The sequence below is a fragment of the Malus sylvestris genome, chromosome 15 (assembly GCF_916048215.2).
Source record: "Malus sylvestris chromosome 15, drMalSylv7.2, whole genome shotgun sequence".
In the NCBI taxonomy this organism is placed as follows: Eukaryota; Viridiplantae; Streptophyta; class Magnoliopsida; order Rosales; family Rosaceae; genus Malus; species Malus sylvestris.
In genome coordinates this window covers 5,338,673-5,356,173 of record NC_062274.1, presented here as the reverse complement: position 1 = coordinate 5,356,173, position 17,501 = coordinate 5,338,673, and the positions used below count along the sequence as shown (strand labels likewise).

The window sequence follows — 17,501 nt, the reverse complement described above, 5'->3', positions numbered from 1 at the left end:
ACGGCTAAAAACACGGGTCAATTTTAAAAGTTATAATAACTTTAGCCATTAGATTAAATTTCAAATGTTTAGATTGTTTGATGAGAATGATTAAGTAGAAGAAATCTCCCTTATCCCTTTCCCCAGGGGCTACCTGAACCCAACGATTTTTGGCACGTGTAGGGTTTTGAGAGGTTTGTGGAATAATTATTTGAGGTGGTCAAATTGCACTTTGACTTCAAAGTACAAACCCTTGAAAACTTATGTACAAAACCTACCGTGCACCGCCTTAATACAGAAACAATACAATAATCCAACCGCGGTGGAATGAGTTACTTTGTAGGCGCACACCATCTGTAGAACTTATATTTTTCTTAATCGTTTAATATTTAAATGTACGTAGATTTACGGACATTATCAAATCACCGATATCAATTATTATAAGATTAAGTACTTAATTTTTTTTTAATCTTTTAGTATCATTTTAAATTGATCTTAATATTTTTAAACATTTCAAGCAAGTAATTAACGTATTGGAAATGTCACATCCATTAGGCTCCAATTAATTTTTAAAATATAAATTATATTCAAAACCGAACAAATGATTATATCATGGTCAACAATAATATTAGTTGCCTTGAAATCAAATTTCAAACGGGTTTGAATTGAATCGAAAATGTACTCAAATTGAAATTACATCAGAATTGTCAATTTCGTAATAAATAAGAGAGTAAAGGATTCAGATAGGGCTTCAATGAACTTGTTTCTGCTCATGAGATTTCCCCATTCACCGATTCTCGATTCGTAAAGCTTATGATTCTTCTTGTGAACGGTGAAGATTGGAGTAGCAACCTCACGACAGTCCATACCATTTCAGAAACCTCTGTGACCTTCTTCTTGATGTTGTCATCTTGAGTTGTAGGGTGGTGGAGTTGGTGGCTTTGTCTTGAGTTTAGATGTAGCGGCCTGATGGGGGTGATGGTGACCATTAACTGGCGGAGGCTATGCTTCTATGACCTTCTACTGATGTTGGAGATAAAGTAAGTCCTAGTTAATTTAACAGATTTTTAACTGAGCTTAATGAATATGACATTTTCAACATGTTGCATACTTGTTTAGAATAATTAAAAAAATTGAGACGAATTTATAATAACATTATAAGTTTAGGAGATTTTAGATACTGAATCTATATTATATTATTATAGGGAAATTTTGAAAGAGATTCAATTTTATAGCCCATCTTTTGAAATAGGTCTAATTTTTAGTCCAATTGGACCCATATCAAAAGACCCCATTATTATATGAATGCATATGCAACTAAGGGTCGCGTTGCATAAAGTCGCTTGTTCATAACAATTTAACAAATTCATTGCATCCATCCTCCTTTTTTATGGCGGTTGGAAAAAGCACAAAATGAAACGTGAAGTTGACGATAATAAAATGGCATGTGACATATAATTGTGCCCATTTTACGTCTTTTAAAGTGCCGACTTCCCGTTCCAGGTAAGTAGGTCGATTATTGTCCCATCCTTTGAGTTTTTAAGCTACAGAGTCGACAACCTGTTTTTGGCACTGTGCAAAACAAAATTTATTAGGCGACGTGAATGACTTTCTCTACTTCATTTTCTATTTTTTATTTTTATTATATAAGTGGGATGTGGTGGCTCACCAAGCTGGCCTACTTGCTAGATTTCCAGTTGGCAGCCAAAATAAAAATTAAAAAAATGGAAATTACCCACCAAAACCAACGAAAATGTGCAAAATTATTAATACAAAAATAATAAAAAACTATTAACGTTGTCCTTGGGTTTTTTTTTTCAGGTTGTCTCTGCCTGGATGTCGGTTTGTGTCCTTGCAGGGATAAAATAATATCATCATGATCATCTCATGATTATTGAGAACGAATCAAATCAAATGGGTCTATTTCTCAATCTTTCTAACTTGCTCTTACGAAACCAAGGTCGAAAAAGATTAAGAGTCATTCACAACAATCGATGAAGGATTCCTTAAAAAGTTAATAGGATGAATTTGGACGGTATTTTGTAAATACGTAATTATCTTGAATATATTAATTATTTCTTTATTTTCCGACCACCTAAAAGGGACAAAAGAAACATCTTGTTATTTCTTCAACAATTACTGATCGGTAGTGGACCTCTTAGTAGGATTTTGAAACCAGATGAAGTTATGACCATGTGTCAGAGAAAAAAAAACAAATGGATCTTGTAGGATTCCCAAGAATTTTTTCAATTTCTTCCGGACTGTTGCTGATTATTTTAAGTATCGTATAATGATTCTTAACTCACCAACTAATTAAGAATACAGAATTAAGCCAAAGAGAGTTGTCGACAAACCTGGAAAGCATTACGTGTATAATTGAGTGTTTACAAGAGTAGTTAAATGATTAGAGACTAAACAAGCTATAGGGAAACTGAGCTGTTTAATTTGTATATGGTATCTAAATCTTAATTAGGTGTTGTTGGAAAGTAAAATGCTGATCAACAATTTGATATGATGTCGGCCGGGTCAAACCTGGAAGCTTAATGCCGAAAACCTCCAGTGCTCCGCCAGGCTGGTTAGGGTTTCTGCTATCTCCAAGCCTGGATGGTAGAATTCCATGACATTTTTTTGGCACGCCACACAAGTTATATTGGATGGACAGCTTAACATTAAACTTTGGATTAAAAACATTTCACATATGATATGTAGAAATGTCATTTGGCTGCGCTATAAAGGTTCTCCTAACAAGGAAAACAAGTAAAAAGTCAAATTATTTATCCGTAGGGTTCGTTTAGGGTGCGTTTGGTACGTGGGATGGGACGGAACAGAGTGGGACGGAACCGTTCCGTCCCACGTTTGGTGCCTTAAAATTGTGTGGAACGCGCGTTCCACGGAACGAAAAAGGGTCAGATTTTGGTTCCCCCTCCCCCCCCTGGAACAAGTTTTTCCATCCCGTGGGACACAATTTTTTTTTTTTTGGACAACAATACCCCTTTTATTTTTCATTAATTACATTGTCTACCTCCCTTCTCTCCCGTAACCTCCCTCTGTTCTACCACAAACCCAGTACCCCAATCCCTTCTTTCCCCGTAACCTCCCTCTTCATCCACCACAAACCCAGTAACCCAATCCCAGCAAACCCATCCGACGACGACGACGTCACCACCGTCACCAGCAAACCCCTCTTCTTCTCCGGCGTCGTCACCACCGTCACCAGCAAACCCTCTTCTTCTCCGGCGCCGTCACCATGGAGCCGTCACCAGCAACCCCTCTTCTTCTCCGGCGCCGTCACCATAGCCAGGCCGATGACGACGACGACGCTGCACGGAAGATGATGACGACGCTGCAGGGAAGACGATGACGACGCTGCAGGGAAGACGCTGCAGGCCGACGACGACGACGACGCTGCACGGAGGATGATGACGACGCTGCAGGGAAGACGATGACGACGCTGCAGGGAGGACGATGACGAAGTTACAGAAATTGATTGAAATGAATTTTGGGATTTTTCTGTGTTTGATTTTGGGATTTTTCTGTGTTTGATTTTGGGATTTTTCTGTTTTTTTTTCTTCTTGTAATTGTTTGCTGGTGACGAGATCTAAAATTGATTGGAGGGTTTGCTGGTGACGAGATCTGAAACTGGATTGGTTGCCGAGAAAACGAAGGAAAACGAAAACTGGGGTCTGATTGTTTGAGTTCATACTCGCACTCAGCAATTGTACAAACAAGGCTAAGTTAGTCATTTAACACGAAATCCAAACCGTTCCGTCCTACGCGTACCAAACATAACACGAACCTCCGTTTCGTTCCGTCCCGTCCCGTTCCGTCCCGTCCCGTCCCGTCCCGTCCCGTTCCGTTCCGTCTGCGTACCAAACGCACCCTTAGTGTCTAGGATTAGATTGGATGGTTCGTTTAGGCAGTAAGCTGCATCAGAAAAACACAATGCTTCTCAGATTGTTATACTTGCTTATCGAACAAGCAATTTTATCTCACAAACCATCATTTGACAGAAATCACATAAGTCACCATGAAAGAACTGGCAAACAGAACAAAGAAAACTATATTGCAAACAAGATTATCGCCTGTGAGGTCTTTGACTCCGAGACCCTGGATGGGGCAGCTCTAAAGAGCCTCGTGTAGTTGGAAACACGATGTTCAGATCAACTGTGAAACAGACCCTTGGTGAAATTGTGAGCCTAATTTGATTGCAAAAGAGAAGGTTATAACTGCATCATCTCTAATTACTCAAAAAATGACATTTTAAAGAATAAGCAGGAGGCAAAAGTTAAAACAACAGATGAGATGCAATATCATACTCAGCATTGATCATTCTGGTGGAATTTAGTTGGTTGATTACTAATTACACTTAGATCAAACAATCGTATCGAATTCAAACTAATTCAAAGGACGTGTAATAACACGAAAGAAATTTGGAACCTTCAAATTGTGTACGATGAAGAACAAATATCTGATCATACAAATCCTGTGAATTCTTAAGCCAAGAAACCATCTGAACACTTTACATTGTGAAATTGCACCCTTCCTCGACTTTATGTATTCCTATACACCCCAATGCTGCATTGTTCAACGTAAATCAGGATTCTAATTCTCCTCAACTCAGTTCTTCCTCGATTCAATTCCCCCTCAATTCAATTCTTCCAATTTCGAATACAGATTAGCAATCGAACCACTAGTTCAATCACCAAAACTATCTAAGCTTTGCCATATCAAAAAAACCCATCTTCCTCCTCTGAATCCTCATTCTCACTATCAAACTGATATTCCTCACTATCCGAATCGCCTTCCACCCGCTCTCCTCCTTCCAATTCCCCTTCCGAAAACACAGAAATCCTCAGTCCACTAGACTGAGAGCTTCTCACAAGTTCATCCATCACATTGTCCAATTCAACCCCACCATCAAAACCAAAATCCGAAAACAACTCATCACCATTATCTTCCTCCCCATCAAAGAACTCACTTCTCCTTCTGGGCACTAAATCCTTCTCCGAAACCTCCCCATTTTCGACACCAATCCACGGCACCCAAACATCAGCATGCCTTCCCAAAGCTCTATCCATGTCTCCAACTACCACAGTCCCCAACTTGGCCGCCCTAGCCTTCCTCAACATATCGGAAAAATCCGAATCGTCCGAAACCAAGAACAACCAATCAATCCCTCGGCTCATAGAATGCTGCATTTGCCTCTTCAACGCCCAATCCGCCGCCTGCGGCTTATCCTCCACCGTCTTCACAAAAACCCCGCCCTCCGCAACTCCCATGCCAACCCGTACCCAACTTTCGGCTTGATAATAGACCTCGCAGCCTCATTGTACTTGTGATTACCAGAAACAAACCGCTCCTTAAAACGCTGCCGTTTCTTCCCCTTCAGAGACCTCATCCGATTCAGCTTCTTCTGCCTCTCCCTCTCGTGCAGTTACTTGAAATGCTTCTTCAAATCCAAATTCGACTTGCATTTCCGCCCGCAGACGCCGCAGATGTACGGCTCCGGCGGCGTTACCACACCATTGCGCTCCAAAATATCCAGTTGCTTCCGCTCGCGGCGCTCTTCGATAACCCACTGCGGCAAATGAACGAACGCGTGGCGGTTGGCGTAGGCCGACGCGTCCACGACCTCGCCGAAGCGCTGGGCTAGCTGTTTCAGCGCCATCGCCGCCTGGTACGGCGGCCCGCGAGGGGGTTTGTTGTCCAGGTCCCACAAGATCACGACTTTCTTCTGCTTCGGCATGTATATGCCCTGCTTGTTTTGCACCATGTCGATTTCGGAGCTTGCGGATGACTTGATGACGGCGCAGCGGCAATTCGTAGTGGTTGAGGTGACGGCGGTGGTGGTGATGGGTTGGGGTTGAAAAGCGCGTTTTGAATGGAAGAAGGGGGAGTGGGAGGAATGGAGGGAAATTGGAGGGAAGGGTTTATAGGGAAAGGTGCAGAGGAGCTTAGCTTCATGGTTCATTAATGGAGGCAACTCTGTCAGTGTGTGAGACTGCAAGTGAGTGAGTGAGTGTGCCTCCTCCTTCGTTGCCGGGATTTTTTTGAATGCTTTCTGTGATGAATTCGTCTGGGGGATAGAATGCTTCGGAAAGTTAAGATGATCCATTTCGGATGAATGGGGCATCATCCAAATTGATCAGCTGAAACTCAAGAACCGGCCTTTCTTAATGAACAGATTTAGCATGAAAAAAATGAAGCCTGCATGGCTGTCAATGGGCTTTTTTTTTCAGTTGCTGGTGTTGGGCCTTTGCCGGATTTTTTTTTCCGCTGACCACAAGCGATATTACTTCCCTAACCGACGGTACTATCAAGAGCGGGAGGATTTGAACCAAAAATATATTAGCTTGAAGGGAGACCATTTTCACCACAGAAATCCACCACTTGGAAGCTTTATTTATTTATTTTATATTTATACGAGAGAGTGAGGCGTCAAACGAATTACTTACTTACACTGTAAAAGTTCATTTGGTTCACATGATTGGATTGGAATGGAAAACTTTCAAATTTCAAGGTATATTGAAGGTGAAAGTGGATCAGAATGAGATTATATAAGAAAGAAATCCATCCCTTCTAATCGCACCATTTTAAGGAGGATTATAATGGATAAGTTTTATTCATGAGTAATTCATCTTCTATCCTCTTGGTGGTCATAATTTTGTAATTTTTCCTCTTGGAGTTCATAATTTTGTAATTTTTCCGTTCAACGTACCTTTAATTTAATAAGTTATTTATTCCAATTGAATCATATATAAAAAAACGAGCGCGAATCTCTTGTACAAAGAGAGGTTGTGGTATCCCATGATTTTTGGTTATTTTATGAAACAATGAAATTTAAAAAGTTAGAGATTTAGAAATTAGAGAAGAACATGACTTAATTTAAATTGTAAAGTTAAAAGAATGCGAGTATGGTCTAGAAATAGGCAAACTAACTAAACAAAATGCAAACAAAACGGGGTTAGGCTTAGGCTCCAACCAGTCAAACCAAATCAAACCAAACCACCTAATAATGGTTCGGTTTAGTTTGATCTAGCTCATGATTTTACTTAAAACATACTATACCCAAGTGCTAGATAGTATTAATTTAACTGTGATTTGTGTGTTACATTGATCCATATTGAACCATATCTACCCCTACTTCATTTATTTGTAAAACATCACAACGAGTAGTGATTATGTGGTGATGCACATTTGACGTCTAAGACTTTCGTGGCATGCAAGTCCTTTTTTTTTTCTTCCCAAATCCTAGATTATCCTCCTAAGAAACCCTAGCCAATCATAGCTAGTGGCTAACTTTGTCTACAAGAAGAGAGACAAATGAAATGGATGAGCTCTTACTTATATGGTTTTGCTTGGAAATGTTGTGCAATAAAAAGGCTTCACTATTTGCAGGTCATTATCCATAATGGTGGCTTTCATTCTTCTCTTTTGCTCTCTTATCGCTATGCACTTTCTCTTTTCCTTTTTCAAAAGTTATTTTGCCATTTGCAAGTTCATAGGTAGACAGACAGGGTTGCTTCCTACTTTCTATGGACCATATCCAATTTGACTCAACAGGATCCTTTCCGGATTCTTTTGGTGAGGATTATGGAAATTCTTGAATCGTGTCCGTTTATCATACATTACGCAGTTTTAAATAAAAATATTTAAAATAATTTTTGACCGCACGATATACGATGAACATACATGATTTATGAATTCCCAGAATCTCACAAAGAGAATCCGGCGAGAATCCGGACTCCAATTTGACACCTAGTCCATAAAACAATCTTTTCATTGCTCATTTTTTACTTCGTAGATGTTGTTGTAGTCACATTGATTAAAAGCACGTTAGAAAGTGCTTTTGAAATGTTTCTTTAGTAAAATTGCAAGTGACTCTTGGAAAAACAAAAAAGCACATAACTAGTGCTACTTGCAGAAAGCACTTTCGAATTCAAAAAATAATTTCATCAAAAACACTTTCAGTCATTTCAAAAATACTTTCAAATGAATCATAAAACGGATGTGCTCCTTTCTATGTATACTCGAATTAGAATCCCTCCCTCCTCACTTCATGTAAGATATCGATTATATAAATAAAAAAAAGTTCAATTTATGAGATTTATTATAAGCATGGAAGTGGCCTCACACCATAAAAATAAAACTATAAGCATCAGAGTGCCCTAACACCAATTCAGTATGCATTGGTTGAGTGAGTCCTCGGAGATTGTGGATTAGTACTATCCACGCACTGTGCTTAGCATAAACAAAAGTTAATCATCGTATTAAGGATCCATTAACGGTCAATTTAATCTTTGATTATGTCCTCCTTGATTCATGGCAGTTCCGTCAGAATTATTTTTAATCCTTTATTCTTTGAACCTCAGCCATTACGGACCCCGGAAAAGCAAGTCAATTATATAACATAATTGAGATGATTAGGCACAGGTTGATAACTAATAATTTATGTCACTAATTTAAATTATTATGGTGAATGATAGGGAATTAAGTGAACAACTTTGGTGGGTGTTCTGTAGTTGAGTAGCTACCAATTCGGTTTGCATAAAGATACCTGAAATAATGAATAATAAGTCTCCATTACGTATTCTGCAGATCATTTGTTTTTGTTTTTGTTGTTGGTTAGTAGAGAGAAAGTTTTTGTCTTAAGCAAATAAAATTAGGTTTATGAAGTTTTAAGGATTTGATTAGACGCCTATGCGAGTGTGAGATTTCATATATATATATATATATATAGGCTAAATAGTCAAAATAGTTCATGAGATTTGCATAACTCATCAATTTGGTCTCTAACATTTCAAATCGATAAAAGTGGTTCCTGAGATTGTCCACCATCCATCATTTTGGTCATTCCGTTAAAAACTCCGTTAAGTATCCCGGAAGTTTGGGCAAATTTCAAAGCTTCGTAACTCAATCGTTTCTTAACTAAATTTGACCCATAATATATCAAAATGAAGATAGGAAAGTCTAGAATAAGATTATACCTGTTTGGAAGCCCAATGGATGCTAGAGATGGCCGTAAAATAGCCTCAAAGTTGATTGGTCCGAAGGAAAACTAGAAAACTCGCCGGAAATTGGGTAGACTTTAAAACGTTCATAACTTCTTCAATACTCAATGAAATCAAGTGATTCAAAAATGATAATCATATTTCTCGACGAGAGGAAGCAAATGGTACCTTTTTAGATGGCTAAATCACCGTGGTTTGGCCGAAAAACAGATCGAAAGTGGCTAACTCGAGACTAAGACAACCACTTTCGAGCCGTTTTCCAGCCAAACCACGTCTAGTTAGCCGTCAAAAAAGATACCGTTCTCTTCATCTTGTCGAGAAGTATGATTTTCGTTTTTGAATAACTTAATTTCGTTGAGTATTGAAGACGTTATGAACGTTTAAAGTTTACCCAGTTTCCTGCGAGTTTTCAGTTTTACTTCGGACCAGTCAATTTTGAGACTATTTTACGGCTATCTCCGGCAGTCATTGGGCTTCCAAATAAGTATAATCTTATTCTACACTTTCCTATCTTCGTTTTGAAACGATTGAGTTATGAAGTTTTGAAAATTGTCCAAACTTCCGGCCAAGAGCTCTGGAACACCTAACGGAGTTTTTAAAGGAATGACCAAAATGATGGATGGTAGATAATCTCATGGACCACTTTTATCGATTTGAAATGTTATGGACCAAAGTGATGAGTTATGCAAATCTCATAGACCATTTTGGCTATTTAGCCTATATATATATATATATATATTAACGATTGAGAGTCACTCACTCGTTCAAATAGGTTTTTTAAGCCATTAAAATTTTGCATGTTTATGACTTCCACTTTTATTGCACCAATTTGATTAGTTATTTATGTGAGTGTATAACTTCACACACACATAAAACAGTTGACAGTCATTTAATTACGTGTAAACGACGTCTCACATAATTATAAAAATAAATATTGATATGATTTTTCAAATGCCCTTAATGACAAGATTTCAAACCCTAAATAGAATGAGGTATCACTAGTAGGCGGCTGGATGTGCCATAGAGAGAAGGAAAGGAAAGAGGGAGGTCAATATATTAAATACAATTATACAAATGAGTACAATGTAGAAAGAACAAAAAGGAGGAGGTCAATGTATATTAAATACAATTATACAAATTAGGGCAACGCATGTTGAATATTGAATCCATTACTTATTATATGAGGGTGTATTTTATTATACCATCCTCAAGTGATGATATTGTTTACCATCTTATTTAGTATTATTAGAAAACTTTAAATTTTAGATTTGTGTCTATTCACTATAGAGATTTCAAAATTTAAACTCGTCCAACGATAATAAATAAAGTAATGAGCATAATCATCACTTAACGGTGGTGATAAAAAATATTCTCATTCTACTGTTGTATCCTGTATGCATGCTTGACCAAAAACACAACAGATCTAGTAGGAGGTGTCCCCTCTTTTTAGTGTAGCCTTGCCAACCTTTTGGAAAAGCCAAAAATAACCATAACTTGAGACAAATAAGATATTTTATGTGGACTTTTCCTTTTTGTTTTTTTTTAACAAACGTTATTATCAACATTAAGAAAATTGGTGACTTAGTCTTAGAGCAACTCCACCTTTGGAGCCCTCCTCTTAGACAATCCACTATTCAATCCACCATGTGAACAGTAATTGCATTTTGTATCTCCACCCTTGTACTTGAATAGCCCTGACAATAGGCAATAAAATATTTATTTTTTTTTTTTTTTACAAAATAATACTAAATAATTTTTTTTTGTAATTTCGGATAAGATCTTTTAAATCGTTCTCGTTGCGCCACGTGTCATTTACCAAAAACGACTATTGTTGGTCATAGATTTCGATAAGATTTTTATCCAATGTCATCGTGCCACGTGTCGTTATCTTTTCAGAATCTTTAAGAATAGATTTCGATCAGGTTTTAAATCGTTCTCGTTGCGCTACGTGTCATTATCCGAAAAGATAATTATTGGTGATGGATTTCGATAAGATTTTTATCCAATGTCATCGTGCCACGTGTTGTTATCTCTTCATAATTTTTTAGGACAGATTTCGATCAGATTTTTAACGAATGACGGCATGCCACGTGGCACTATTTATACCCTAATCATTTCATAATCCTTCATATAATAATCCATCATCCATCCTTTTAAATTTCACACCAATTTTCTCAATATCTCTATCAGTATTCATAGTTTTTGCTTCCTTCTTCACCAAATCAAAATATGTATCATTATTCATAGTTTCTACTTTCAATGTCTTATTCTTCAAGCATGATGTGGGAAATCGATCAAGAAGATGAATAATTGTTTAACCAATCTGAAGGAATATTCAATCTCCATATAGCCCAAAATGAGAAGGAAGAGGATGAGGAGCAGAGCAATCTAGCGAAGGTCATAAACTTAACACTTTATGTTGTACCAAAGTCCTCACTAATTTTGTACATCAACAAGATTTTATTTATTTTTTTTACCGTTGAGATCGAATGAACCGTGGGAAGCCACGTGGCTTCCCAACGGTAACATTGAAGTCTAAAAAGGCTTATGTTTTTTCTGAAAAATTGTCGGGCAACGCGCCCCCACGCTCCAGTGGGGTGCACGCGCCTGACAGAAAAAAAATTTAAAAAAGGCCTAGAGCTCGGGCTCTCGGGCTGTCAGCTCTTCACATGCCCGGAGCTCGGGCCTCCACCTCTGCTCGGGCTCCTTCATGCTGGAGCAAATCCAGAGGGCCTCATGCCCTTTTCTCTCGCCTATCCCCCGAGCAATCCACAAGGGTAGAGTTGCACTTATAATAAATTAACAATAATATGGTTCAAATCCGTCTTTGTCAAGAATCGAAGATAAGACCTCTCACTTACAATTAGACCGTAGTACTACGCGGTAACTTTTCCTTCTAATTAAACTACAATAGTAGCTTATGAATGAACTATATGTTTACATTTTAAAATTAATATTTAATTTGATGGTGGAAAATTAAAGATAACGTATAAAAAGTAAATGTTCCTTCTATCTAGCTAGTATATCTCCTAAAATGAAAAGGAAATAGTAATGTTATTCTTACCATAATTTTATAGGAGTATTTTGATATGGGTCTAAAGTAATTAAAAATTGGACCTATTTCAAAATTCAAAAGTCACTAAAAATTGGACATATTTCAAAAGTCAAAAGTCACTAAAAATTGGACCTATTTCAAAAGTAGGCCTATACAATTGGACCTATTTCAAATTTTCCCAATTTTATACCACATTTTTTTACCATCTTAGGTGGCAAATGAGTTGGTCAAGCTACATCATTTCATTTCAATCTTTTTTATTAATTAAAACACTTAAATAATGTGGAAGAAGGAAACTCCTCGTATACCACAATCATCATTTAATTAACAATCTTTTTATTAATTATTGATTAACATTTTGAAATTAAATGCTAATTAATTTAGATGATGTGGTTGTCTATATCAGATGTCACCTAAAGTGGTATACAATTGTGATACAAAAATATGGTAAGAATACCATTATTGCAAGGGAATTAATTAGTGGGATTTGGTTCCTAATTAGGCAGATACTATTTTATCGGACCATGAAAAAGAATTTATGAAAATTAAGAACCACCATATTTTCCAGTCCCATGAGTAAGAGAAAAACAAGACTTGAAAGTTTGATTTTTCAAAGAGGATCTTTTTTTCTTTACCATATTCCTCCATCTTAGGGATTCTGTCTCGCCTTATCCCCCACACCACATGGATAATTACCCTTTAGATTTTGGTTTAAGACTTTTGAAGGTTTGAAGGTGGCTTAACTTTTGATCATCGGGATAAAGCATATTTTGTAGCTCTGCTAAGCATAAAGGTCGTAAAATCAAATTAACTGCCATTCGAAAAATAACCACCTAACTGCTACATATTTCTACAGTTTCATTCTTTTTCAGCTTTACCAGCCTCAGACCATCAGGTACCCAAAGACTCAATTTACCCTCTCATTATCCAAATACAGTAAAACTTTTCTAAAGTAATACTTTACAAAGAATAACATCTCTAAAGTCATAAAAAAATTCAGTCCCCAACTTGGGACCATCTTAAGAAAACACACATTCACATAGTATTAGTTGTCGACGAGTACAAAAATATGCAATATCACAAATAAAAGTTTAGGATGAACTAAAATATTTCTCTAAAGTTGTTTGCGACAATACTTTAGTTTTTATATTTGATATCACATCTTTAAGCTTGCAGGTACATAATACTTCATCAACATGGACACCCTCTTGTTGAAGCCACAATGTTTATAATCTCTCAAACATGTTTATAGCTTCTTGGCACGAAAATTTTGATATTTTCATAATTGTCATCCTCAAGATTTCTAATTAGTAAATACAACATTCATTAAGGATAAATAAGTCAATAAATTTAGTAAATACAACATTCATTAAGACCATCTCCAACCCTTGGGGATAAGGCTTAAAAATTTAAGCCATAAAATTTCAATCCATAACCCAGACAATGCTTTTCTCCTCCAACCCTTGAACCATCTCCAACCCATGGAATAAAACTTAAAATATAAGCTTTAAAACCCTCACAAACCATCTCTAACCATTGGGCTAAAATAAACTTTTGGGAGAAAAATATATCATTGGGCAAGATTCCCCTCAGAATTTTAAGTTTGGCTTAAATTATTCTTGATCCACAAAACTGTCATATTTCTAACTATTTTTTGTTTTTTACTTATAATCTAATGTCTATGATCAAATGAGATCAAATCTAATGGTAACAAAAAAAAGATTTGACGGTCCAAAATTAAATATAACGTCTAAAATAATTTAAGAAAATTATTTAAATCAAATTTAACTTAAGAATTTATAAATACCTATGTATTTGTATGATTTTTAATTACTTATCGAAATTTAAATATTTTTATATTAAAATGTTCATAAAAATAAATTAGGATAATCTACATAAGTTTTATTTTAAAAAAAAAGTTACTGAAAAAAAATTAGGCTAAAACCATTATTTAATAATCTCGGCCTAAAATTTTAAGCTATAAGGGTTGTAACACTACAAGAAAACACGGTATTTGCGACACTTCTTTTGCGACGCATGACGCGGCCGTCGTAATAAATACGAATTTCACTAATTTTCTGCGCGGTGAACTTTGGCGCTTTGTTATTAACGACCCCATTGAGTTCCGTCGCATGCGTGAACAAGTAAAAGAGAAGAGGAAAAAAGTTAAAAAATGAGACTCAGTACGCTCGAGTCTCCCTCTCGCTCTCCGCCTCTCTCCTTCTCTCTCTTTGCATCTCTGCCTCTCTGCCTCTCTTCAAAGCTTAAATCCTTCTCTGCCACTCTCGCCATAATCCTGATGCTGAGACGCAATTGAACCAGGTAAGAATTCATGGTTCTTGTTCCCTCTCTCAAATACCCCTTTCACTATCCCTAATTTTGTTCTCATCTATCCGTTCTTTCTTTTTGCTACTAGAAAGTCGAATTCAACGTCATCTCTTCCCATTCGGGTAAGATTATTCGAGGAATTATCTTCCAATTGTTTTTTCTGGGTATTGTTTCATCATTTTTCTGCAAATTTCAATCCTATCTATTCTCCATAAGCTCTCTGGTTGTTTAGGGGTTTTCAGTTTTTTGCTGCGTTTTACTTCATCACTAATTGTTAATATTGTTGGAGGATTTTTTGTAATTGGAGCCAGTTTTTGTAATTGATGATGTTGTGATTCTGTACTCTATTAATTATGGTATTATTTTGTCAATTATCTGATGAAATGACGAGGATCATATGGAAACAGCTAACGATGTGTGAAGATTCATTTCAGAGTGATTTTAAGTTTATTGATACTTTTGTTGTCGAATTTGATTTTATTTAATCTGAGTTTTTCGTTCGTATGCTGTTGCAGCTTAGTTTTCCCTATCTGGACTTGGATTTAACTGATGACAGAGTTACAGTAGGGAGTGTTGAAGCCACTCTTTAAGTATTTTCTTTTTGTTTAGTGTGAAAATAATAGCATGAGATTTGTTTTTTGGTTCATTACATGCTAATCAACCAACTCCTGCCTGTAATTATTTTTCCTTGCTTCTTGGTCAATAGCATTTATTAGGATTTTTATTCTTACCCTAGCATTCTAATAGACTTTATGTTGCAGAGATGTACTTTGACAGAGGCAACTTTTATGACTTTACTTCCCTTGGTGAGTTTGTTTTGGCTTCATTTCATTAGCTTTGTATAGTTTCTACTCGGTTTTTTAAACTATTGATTTTGATTCTTTGTTTATAATTACCAACCCTTTACATTAGAAATAAAGAAAGATAGATATATGAAAGGAACTTGATGTTCCTGGACAGATATATGAAAGGAAAACATATCCTTTTGAGTTTTCTACAGTTGAGATGTCATATGAGACTTAGAACGGGAATGTGAGACTTAGGTAACTCTTAAGACATTGATAGTTACTTATATTTTCATTCTTAATTGTTTATCGAAGACTTGAAGTAAATATCTATTGGCAGCTTTTAGATTTTGCTACACTAGTGTAGTTGTGGTTATGGTAGTAGCATAGTGGAATACCAGGATTTTGTGGTAATCTCTCTCTCTTGGAATACCAGGATCTTTTGAGCATCATGCACACTTTTTATTATCTAACAGCCACCCCATTGTTAGTCCTCCCTCAATGGATCTTCCTATAATTTTATTGCCTTTGCAGATGGAAGTTGGAATCGAAGATTGTCTGCATATTATTGAGTTTGAGTACAACAAGAGCCAAGTATGTCATGACTAGGGTCTTGTGTTTGTCATTAGTGGTTTACATGCATGAGATGAAATCCGGAAACAATGGTTGTTTTCTGCTTGACATTTATCTGTTTGTGATGTTCAGTCCCAGCAGGAGATTCCCCTGTTGAACTTGATGTTTACAATTCAAAGGGCCTGGTGTGGCCTGGTTGGTACATCTTGCCTAGTTTGATCAACGGGAGGAACAAAGTGAAGAAACAAATCCATTAGATTGTTCCATCTTGCTAACTAAATAAACGGCGTCTCGCACTCTTACCTCACCTTTGGCGCCTTCTACTTTCATTCACGACCCAAGCTTCGATTTCAATCTGAAGTAAATGTTGATGAGGTTTGTATTGTAATATGAAGGGGAGAGGCATAAAGTTTAGAAGGAAAAACACTCAAGGGGATCTCTTGCTAGGTTCGACATAGAAGCACAGGTCTGACATAGGATTATAGACTATATAAATGTTTAGATCATGTATTTATGTTTAATTACTGTAAGTTTAATACATTATTTGATATCAAAGATTCCAAATAAGTGTTTCATTTTGTGAATTATGAATTGTATCAATGATGTTGGATTTTATTTTAGTTTGGAACCTGTAGTAAATTTTACATTTAACAATTTTGGTGAAGTTACTCAAAATAATGTCATTGTGGCGTCTCATTTGACGCCAAATAATTTTTTTTTTAAACCTGTTGCCAATTATTTGCGACGTTTAGTTTGCCGTCGCAAGTCTGTAGTAAATAATATTTGCGACGTGCTTAAAGCGTCGCATATAATCGACCAACATTTACGACGCCTAGTTGTTGCGACGCGTTATTTTCCGTCGCATGCTCGTCGTAAAAGGGCTATTGCGACGCTTTTAGCTACTTTTGCGACACGTTTTGACCGTCGCAAAAGGCCCTTTTTTTTGTAGTGTAAGAGAAAAAAAGTTTTTGAGTTATGGCTTAAAATTGTCTGGCTTAAATTTTTAAGCTTTATCCCAAAGGGTTGGAGATGATCTTATGGCTTAAACTTTTAGCACAAGATTATTAAATAATGATTTTAGCCTTCTTTTTTCGGTAACTTTTTTGAAAATAAAATTTATGTAGACTATCCTAGTTTATTTTATGAATATTTTAATTTAAAAATATTTAAATTCGGATAAATAATTAAAAATCATACAAATACATAGGTATTTATAATTTTTTAAGTTAAATTTGATTTAAATCATTTTCTTAAATTATTTTAGACGTAAGATTTAATTTTGGACTATCAAATCTTTTTTTACCATTAGACTTGATCTCATTTGATCATAACCGTTAGATTATAAGTAAAAACAAAAAAAAAGTTTGAAATATGACATTTTGATGGGTCCAAAATAATTTAAGCCAATCTTAAATTCTGTAGGGAATCTAGCCCAGAAATATATTTTCTTCATGGTCTAAGGGGCTAGGGGAGTGAGCTAAACCTTACAATAGGCTTGCCATAATAATGTGGTTCAACTTTGCTTTTGAAAAAAATTGAACCTAAAACCTCTTACTTACAAATAAAGAGGAACACCACTAGACCGTATTACTAAGTGACAATATAATAACATTTTTAAAGTTATAAAACTAGTTTGGTCTGAACTTATGACTTTATAGAAGTTTTACTGCACCAAACAAGAAAAAGAAAACACAAGTACCCAATTACCCATACATTTACATTTGAGTAAATTGTAGCAATGGTCCTTTAACTCTAACTCAATTGGAGCAA

At 36.2% G+C, this 17,501-nt stretch overlaps 1 long non-coding RNA gene and 1 pseudogene across 1 annotated transcript; one reads left to right on the top strand and one right to left on the bottom strand.

Annotated features, from left to right (window-relative positions):
* Window positions 1-4,264: 4,264 nt before the first annotated feature.
* LOC126601474 (uncharacterized) lies at window positions 4,265-6,130 on the bottom strand (annotated as a pseudogene).
* A 9,063-nt stretch (window positions 6,131-15,193) lies between these two features.
* Window positions 15,194-16,351, top strand: LOC126602189 (uncharacterized). Its single transcript, XR_007616008.1, has 2 exons — window positions 15,194-15,752; window positions 15,864-16,351. It is a non-coding gene; the product is annotated as an uncharacterized LOC126602189 (long non-coding RNA).
* Window positions 16,352-17,501: the final 1,150 nt, after the last annotated feature.